The sequence below is a fragment of the Thamnophis elegans genome, chromosome 15 (genome assembly GCF_009769535.1).
Source record: "Thamnophis elegans isolate rThaEle1 chromosome 15, rThaEle1.pri, whole genome shotgun sequence".
NCBI classification, from domain to species: Eukaryota; Metazoa; Chordata; class Lepidosauria; order Squamata; family Colubridae; genus Thamnophis; species Thamnophis elegans.
Window position 1 is genome coordinate 35627905 of NC_045555.1, and position 8861 is coordinate 35636765.

The 8861-nt window shown below is 45.2% G+C and overlaps 1 long non-coding RNA gene across 1 annotated transcript; it reads right to left on the bottom strand.

The window, feature by feature from the left end:
- Positions 1-1228: 1228 nt before the first annotated feature.
- On the bottom strand, positions 1229-8438 carry LOC116518762. Its single transcript, XR_004256577.1, has 3 exons — positions 8277-8438; positions 6088-6257; positions 1229-1553 (listed from the first exon to the last, which is right to left on the bottom strand). It is a non-coding gene; the product is annotated as an uncharacterized LOC116518762 (long non-coding RNA).
- Between the last annotated feature and the right edge of the window lie 423 nt (positions 8439-8861).

The following is an 8861-nucleotide window of genomic DNA, read 5'->3' on the forward strand; positions in this document are numbered from 1 at the left end:
CCGGAAGGCCTGGAGAGAGGTGAGGGTCCGGATCTCCGCGGGGAGTTCATTCCAAAGGGCCGGAGCTGCTACAGAGAAGACCCTCCCCCGGGTAGTGGCCAGATGGCATTGGCTGGTGGATGGAACCCGGAGGAGGCCGACCCTGTGAGATCTGACGGGTCTTTGGGAGGTAATTGGCAGCAGGTGGTCTCTCAAGTACCCAGGTCCAATACCATGAAGGGCTTTATAAGTTACGACTAGCACTTTGAAGCGTATCCGGAGACCGATCGGTAGCCAGTGCAGCTCGCGGAGGATAGGTGTAACGTGGGTGTACCAAGGTGCACCCACAATCGCTCGCGCGGCTGCATTCTGGACGAGTTGAAGTCTCCGAATACTCTTCAAAGGCTGCCCCATGTAGAGCGCATTGCAGTAGTCCAGTCTTGAGGTCATGAGGGCGTGAGTGACTGTTGTGAGTGCCTCCCGGTTCAGGTAGGGGCGCAACTGGTGCACCAGGCGAACCTGGGCAAATGTCCCCCTGGTCACAGCCGACAGGTGATGTTCTAAAGTCAGCTGTGGGTCCAGGAGGACTCCCAAGTTGCGCGCCCTGTCTGAGGGGCCTAAATTTTCACCCCCCAGCCTGAGTGATGGAATACTGGCCAAATTCTTGGGAGGAAAACACAACAGCCACTCGGTCTTGTCTGGATTGAGTACAAGCTTGTTAACCCCCATCCAGACCCTGACAGCCTCCAGGCACTGGCACATCATGTCATGGACTTGAGAGACCGCCTTCTGCCGATTACCTCCCTCCGACCGATAAGATCGCACAGACTGGGCCTCCTCCGAATCCCATCCGCCAGTCAATGTCGACTGGCGACTACACGGAGGAGAGCCTTTTCTGTTGCAGCTCCGACCCTGTGGAACGATCTCCCCATTGAGATACGCACCCTCACCACCGTCCAGGCCTTCCGCGCAGCCCTCAAGACCTGGCTCTCCCAACAGGCCTGGGGATAAGTCTCTAATTTGCCCCACCCAAGTGTTGAATGCTGAATGCAAGTTGTGTTTTTATTACTTTATTTTGTTCACATATTGTTTATTTTGAATTGCACCCCCTCCCTAATGATTGTAAGCCGCCCTGAGTCCCCTCAGGGAAAAGGGCGGCCTATAAATCTTAATAAAATACTCAAAATACTCAAACCGCCTCACTGAGTTGGCACGGGGTGGACAGATACAGCTTAGTATCGTCCGCATATTGATGGTATTTGATCCCGTGCTGTCGAATGATCTCACCCAGTGGCTTCATGTAGATATTAAACAGTTGCATCCACTGAGCCCCTGACTCCTCCTTGGGAAACATGAACCTGTCTAAACCTCTGGGTTTTGCATCTGCATAATTATCCAACCTTTTCTAGCTGCATAGCTATGGCTGAGGATTATGGGAACTGAAGTCCACGCATTGGGAAAGTACAGGTGGGAAGGCTGCTTGTGGCTGTTCAGTTAATTCAGGACAGAGATTCATGAATACGACTTGGAAAAAGACTCTTGAAAGCAGCAGCGTCCATTATTTCTCCCAACACCTGGCAGGGGAGAGACAGACAGATAGACAGAGAGAGAGAGTTAATCCTGAGAGCTGCTGAACAATAGTTTATAACTAAATTGTGGATCCTTGTCTGCAAGGACTATATTCACACAACATATTTCAACAGGGAAACATTCTTGCAGCCCCACTGCAAGACAAAACCTTGGTGTAAGTGAAGCCCCTGGAGAGCCTGTAACAAACTACAGCCTCCCCTCTTCCTCTCCCCTGGGGTCTCCCCTGGGGTAAATCCAGAAATTGGGGTGAGCTCATTTCCAATCCAGAAGGCGCATCCCCTCTGGCCACAACCCAACTTCAGTGAGACAAGGCAGAGACCCTCATGGAGGAAAGCAGCCTTGTCATGCATCCGCCTGGCAGTCAAAAGCCCCAGCCTGAACCCAGAACCCCCCAGGATCTGGTCTCCAGGCACTGAGAGTAGAGGCTGAGGGATGTTCAGTGGGAGAACTTTCAAGTGGTGGACCAGGGATATGGACCCAGCTCCTCTCTCTCACTCAGACCCCCAGCTCTCCTTCTAAGGTGGCCATGTTTATTAATTGCATTTATTTAAGAAAATGTATATGGCCGGAAGAAGGCGGGGCTTAGCAGTGAGAAGATGGAGTTTCAGGCTACTCTTGAAATTCCTCTATACCGAAGGATTTTTGGACGGGTTCTTTGAACCCTAGCTGTCCCGGAGACGACAGTGAAGGTGGGGAGAGACCCAGGACCTCAGAGACACCCGCAAGTCTCTGGGGGGGGGGGTATTAACTCCTCGTGCCAATTCCTTTTTGGATTAGCTGCGTGCTAACTGAAACTGCAGGTTGCCCCTAAGAATGGTAGAAGTGATGTCATCTGGTAAGCTGATTTTATTATCCAAGAGAGACTGTTCGCGTTAAAAAATTAAGCTAACTGAAACCAAAGAACAGGAAGATTTAGCGGCGAATTGGCTTTTTCTAATGGATTTATGACTGGTGGTTACTTTACTTCTTAAATGCTTCAAGTTTCAAGAAACTCCTCGACATCCTCCCCCCTCTGAATCTCCCTAAGTGGATCGTAAAATTTATCTTCTACTAATTAGCCCGTCACGATTCGACATTTTTATTACTTTATTACTTGGCTCTGTTTACAATTAGATAAGATTGACAGCCTGTAAGAGACTAAGAAAAGTGTTTTGAAGTCTGTGGAAAAAAAAAAGAGAGCTTGTAATTCTTAACTGCGACACATCATGGCGTCTCAAAATACCTCTAAGATTTCATTTCAGATTCTTTTTTCCACGTGTAGAGGACTTTTTGATTCTTATCAAAGGCTGGAAAGAAAATTGGATCAACTGATTTTAAAATATGAAGTTAAAACTGAGATCGTTGAATGTTTAAATGTTCCTGAAACACAAATGGAAAATGTGAGAAATGGTGTCTGGTCTATCTCAGAGGAAGAAAGGAGTGGGGGAGCTATAAAGAAGGCTCATTTAAAGAGACAGAGTACAGGAGGAATGGATAATCCACCCTTGAGAATTAAAGTTAATTTGGAAAATTTTATAAGCCCAGGACAACATTATTATTTCATCACTGACATTCAGAGTCCAAAGGTGCCAAAATATCTTTGTCTGGATTTGCTTATGAAAACATTTGGTAAAGTCATCCAACGAATGGCTATTGGACTGAGGAAATCTCGCTGTTGGAGGGACACAGGCTGACAGATGGGAGAATACAACTTAAAATTAGCTAAATCTGATTACTTCAATTTGTAATAGATATAGCTGAATAATGACTGATATGGATAGCAATATATATAATTTGGAACTGGCTGATAGATTGATGAATACAATTGAAAACTAGTTAAACCTAATTGCTTTTTCTTGTAACAGATATAGCTGAATAATAATTGATATTGATAGTAATGTATATAATGTGGAGTTGATATGATAACTAACAATTGGATATGAGAAAACATCTTTAGATCATACATAAAGAGTATTAACTACAATAATTATCACTATTAAAAAACTAAATAAAATACATACAATCAAATGTTAATCAATACTGGGAAAATGTTATGATATATGATATAATTAAATATTATGGATGTTCAGCTAAAATAGGATATGAGGATTTGATGATAATAGAGGATTTTACAAATAAGTAAATGAATTGCCAGCATGTGTTATGGATTAATTCTTTAGCATAGCTAAGGATGAAGGATGTTTAAATAACCATAGGTAATTAAAACTGGAGATATAATGATGTTGATATGGTAAATATTCGAGTTAAGATATTTGAATTAATATGAGCTAATGGAAGAGAAGCACCAAAGCATGTTGTAACCAGTTGATATACTTCTTTTTTTTTCATAATAGACACCTGTGTTTTGTTTTGTTTTCCTGCCTTGTCTCTTGTCGTTTTTGTCTTTTTTTGTATTATTTGCTATTTTTTATTTTAATTTTTATTTTTTATTTGTCCTTTTTTCTTTTTCTTTTTTTTTTTTTTTGTTGATTTTTTTCCTTTCCCACCGGTGTGGGTAGGTATTGTTCAAGATTATTACTCTTACCAATATTTCTAAATAATAATTACAGTTAAATGAAAATGGATATATAATAATGCTTGAGTTAATATGAGTTATGTTGGTTGACTGTGGAGGAGATGTACCAAAACTTATCTGTAATTGATTGATACATTTTCTACAGATGTAAAGAAAGATGCTGTACCCGTTTTAAACTAAAATTAAAAAACATTTATTAAAAAAAAAAAAAAGAAAATGTATATGGCCAGCCGCTAGTCTCACCACGATGGATCCAGATAAAACAGGAACAGGGAGACTCCCAGCTATACCTTCAAAGCACTTGGAGGGTTTTTGTTTTGGAAAAGCTGGGAATGTCAAAGAGGTCCCACCCACCCCTCCTCACCACCCGAGAAAGGGAGACCGGATGCCCCCCAAACTATCTTCTGGGGGGGCATGGCAAGAAATAAAGTTCCTCCATCCACAATGCTGTGGGCACCTGTCAGCCTCTGCTTTGCTGCTGCTTCGGCTGCCATTGAAATGGGGAGGGGGGGCATGGTATTTGGGAGGGGTTTACTAATTGTGCTGGAGGAAGATTCTGGAGTTCTGCTGCCTGTCGGACTACGCATGCGGAGGAGGTTCCCGCCAAGGCCAACGGCACCGACATTCCATCTTGGTGATGCCTTTCGAAGTTATCTCACACCTGACACTTAGGAGACTTATGATTGGACTGTAACTGGGATGCCAAGGGGTGGGGAATGGGTTATTTTATATATCATTCACTTTCGCGCCTAAATAATCTTCGCTTTGCTACGCTTCTAATCATTTATAATTAGTAAAAGTACACTTGATTTCTACCTATGGAGTCTCGTGGTCTTCTTTCCTAATTACTCAATGAAGAGGTGCTGACAGTTAAGCGAAGACTCACTCACACCCCACCAGGAAGTCTCAACCTACCGTGGGGGGTGTACTCACAAGAAGGAACGAAGAAAATGTCATTGCGAGCGAGCGATGAAGAGGAGACTGAAAGGGATACTGCAGACCATTGTTCCCTCTAAGGTGCGCGGCTGCGCGGCCGCGCATGTGGCACAAAAACCCCGTGCAGCAGTTTCTATCTGCCGCGCAGAGATTTCTGTAAAGCAAACGTGGGGAAGTCCTTTGCAGGCGGCTAGAACTGGCCGCCTGCAAAGGACCTCCCCAGACTTGTTTTGAAGAGCATGGCTCTTCAAGTCCATGTTCGGGGGATCCCTTGGAGAGGGGATTCCTTCCTGCGAGACCCCGTCCAGAAAATGCGGGGAGCGGCAGCGGAGACCCGGGGCTGCTTCTGCTGCGACCGCTGGACTGTGGGGCTGGGAAGGGGGCGGGAAGAGTGGCGGGGTTGGCAGTGGCCGGCGGTGGCAGGCTGGTTAGCTGCTTTTCCACCGCTGCCCCCTCTGTGCGGCAGCTTTTGACCTGCTCCCCCTGCCTCCGCTGCACCCCTAACTTGAACCTGGTCCGCAGAGGGGCGAGCGGGCGTGGGGTGGGTCCGGCACCTGCGTTCCGGTGCAGCCCAGCGGACGGGCCGCTGCGCGAGGGGGCGGGTGAGGAGAGGAGAGGCGGGGCGGCCTGCCCTGGTGGCTTTTACTTTCTGGGGCCAGGAGGAAGGTATCCAGAGTCAGTCCGCCTCTGAAGATGGGGTTTTATTTGCAACCGGGCATTCAAAGATTCTCCGATAAAGGAGGATTTAAGAATTGATACTTTAAAACGCAAGTTCTTCTCACGCTCCACTAATCTATCAAGAAGGGAAGAAGAGGGAATCAGATGCTTCCCCCTTCACTAAAGAGGCAAAGATTTCCAATTGTCCGGCATCCTTCGTGGCAAACATTTTTTTTTCTTCATTTTCTTGAGGAAGTTTGACTCCGGCAGTTTCCATAGTGTTTTACTGGTGGGCTTTTCATTTTAGGAAGGGATTTGGTCCTACATCAAGATACATTTCTGAAGATGTTATCAGTACCTCCTTTCTGATTTTTATTTTGATTTGCTTGTTTGTAAAGTAAATACCTTACCGGTTGCAAGTAGTATGAGGTCACCATTGGGTTTCTGGACTAGAAGATCCCATTGATCTCTCCAAGTGGGTCTCCTGTGCTTTCATTGGGAGTGTCACAACTTCATCCACTGTTCCTGTCTGGGGCTGCATCAGAATGAGGCTCTCCGGCTCAGTGTCAGGGAGGCTCTCCTGGCAGCGGGCGAGGGGGGCATCCAAAAGAGAAGATTAGAGTGGAAGTTGTCTAATATGTCTAAGAGTTGCCTTGGATGAGATAGATGTGTCGCTATATAATGAATGTAAACTTTATTGCTCTTACTGTTGCAGTATATGATTAGGAGGTATATCTGCTTGAACATGTATGTTTATACATACTTACACACCTACAAATATTAAAGTCATATTTAATGGAATGGCGAGGATTGGTTTATACGGAAGAATTACAAAGTGAAGTAATGGACATTACATAATCTATTGTATGTGTTTATGTCTTTTTTCCTATTTACTTGTTTAAGCTTTATCCTAGAAAAAGTTTTTTTCTCTTTATTTTCAAGATATTTTTAAATCCTTTGGGGCAAATAGAGAAATGTAGGTGTAGTAATGAACATGGCTGACTTCAGAGAATACAGCTTGGTATTTTAATTATAGGAAGTTTGAAGCCAACCTGTTTGTTGGCTTTAATTAATATTTTCTATATTGGCTTCAATTTTGGTCCAGTAAATTTATTTTTATAAGTGGAACTAAAATGAGCAAGCATGATTAACATTAAGTAGATAATACAGAGTTTAAAAGACATTTTGGTTAAAAATTTAAACCTTTAACTTCTTCAGGAAAAATTTCAGATTCCAACTGTTTATCAAGCAACAGTAAGAAATCATTCTCCTATATCTGCTGCCTCCTCCTCCTCCTCCTCCAACAGCACTGCTGGATTTCTGCCCAATGCTGCGGGGGGCCCAGCGGGAGCTTTGGCGGCTTCACCTCAGCTGCAGCGCTGGGCAGCAAATGTGTTGGTGCTGTTGGAGGAGGAGGAGGAGGAGGCAGCAATAGCACCTGAGGACAGGACAAGAAGCAATGGAAACTTGTCAGAAGGAGACTCAAGCTGGAAATAAGGAGAACTCTGACAGTAAGAACAATTAAAATCAATGGAATCTTAATTCATTTGCTACAGGTTTTCAAAAGACTGGACAGCCATTTGTCTCAGATGATATAAAGACTCCTGCCTTGGACAAGGGGCTGGACTAGAAGACCTCCAGTATCCCTTCTGATTCTATGATTTTAAAAACCACAAGCTTTTTACAGCTCGCTCGCAACTTTACCAAATTTAATTCAGCCATTTCCTTTTGTTGTTAAATGGGTATTGCTAGTTCAATGCACATGCGTTCCACTTTTAAGATGCTGAAAAAATCCCCATGACCTGCAACAAAATTCATTCTTCCACTCTTATCTTGCCCTAACTTCTGATAGGTTCCTGAAATATAGATCTATAAAATTTAGTGAAAATATTTCTATCTATTTTAATACAGACTCGTAAAACAGATTGGGACAAATGACATTAGTGCTCTGGGATAATAGCAGGTTTACTCTATTTGGATTTTCAGATAAAAGCTATCTTTTGTGCTAAGTTCTAACAATGTAGTTCTCTAATGTAACTATGAAACAGTCCAAATATATAATTCCCCTCAGGGAGGAATTCTGGGAGTTGAAGTCCACAAGTCTTAAAGCTGTCAGGTTTGAAGACCCCTGGGGTTTTTTTCCCCTAAAGGGTTAGGGGTGCAAGGGTCTTGTAACAACAGCTTTAAGACTTGCGTGCTTCAAATGTTTCTGAGCCAACATTTTGGTTGCTAAGCAGGACTGTTGTTAAGTGATACTGATATTATATAACACTTTTAATTAAGCGGGTACCTTGAATAAACATAACTTTGAGTTTCAAATAATACTGATTTTGTTGTTGTCTTAGGTGACATCTGTGAAAAAAATTCAGATGCTCAGGCATGAAAATATGCCGCTCAAACACTATACTTTTCTGCTCACACTGAAAAAAAATTAGAGGGAACATTGGTGGGTGGGGAGGGGGCAAGAGGCCTTGGAGCTGTCTTTGGGGCAATTTTGGGGTGGTGGGAGCGAGCGAAGAGAAAGGAGCAGCTGCGCTTTGAAGAAGGGGGCGGGAGGACGAAGGAAGAGGCCCCTTTTGAGAGGGAGGGAAAGACTTACCTGCTGGCTGGCTTTTCCGTAGCCCTCTGGTCGCCCATCCAGGTGAGACAGTCAGCACTCCAGCTTAGCACCTGAGACCATCCAGTCGCGCCATGGAAGCCGCTCCGCGAGACCCGCTGTTTTTCCACCCCTTCACTCGCTTTCCCTGGCGGCGCCTCTTCTTCCGCCTTTCTCCGGCGCCTTTCCCCCTCCTTCCTCAATGCCCCTCCTTTCCCCCTCCTTTGCTCCCTGGCTTTAAGGCCCTTCCCCCTGCAGCCGCTTTCTTTCACCCGCAAACAGAACCTGGCCCAAAACAAGACACACACCCCCCAGACAACCTCCCGCCCACAGCCAACCTCTCTCCCGCACGCCCAGACCCCTGCGCTCCCCCCCGAAACCTCCTGTCCTCCCCAGACAACCCCGGAGCCCCTTGCAGCTCCCCAAAGACAAAACCCGGACTTTTGCCCCTGCGCCCCCCCCCCTTCATCCCTCTCCCGTTCAGAAAAGTCCCCAGGGCTAATTGGCTGCCCAGAAAAGCTGTCCTGGATTTTCCCAACCCATCGAGACCGGCATTTGGGCAGCTGCTAAAGGGCTCCGATCCCAAAG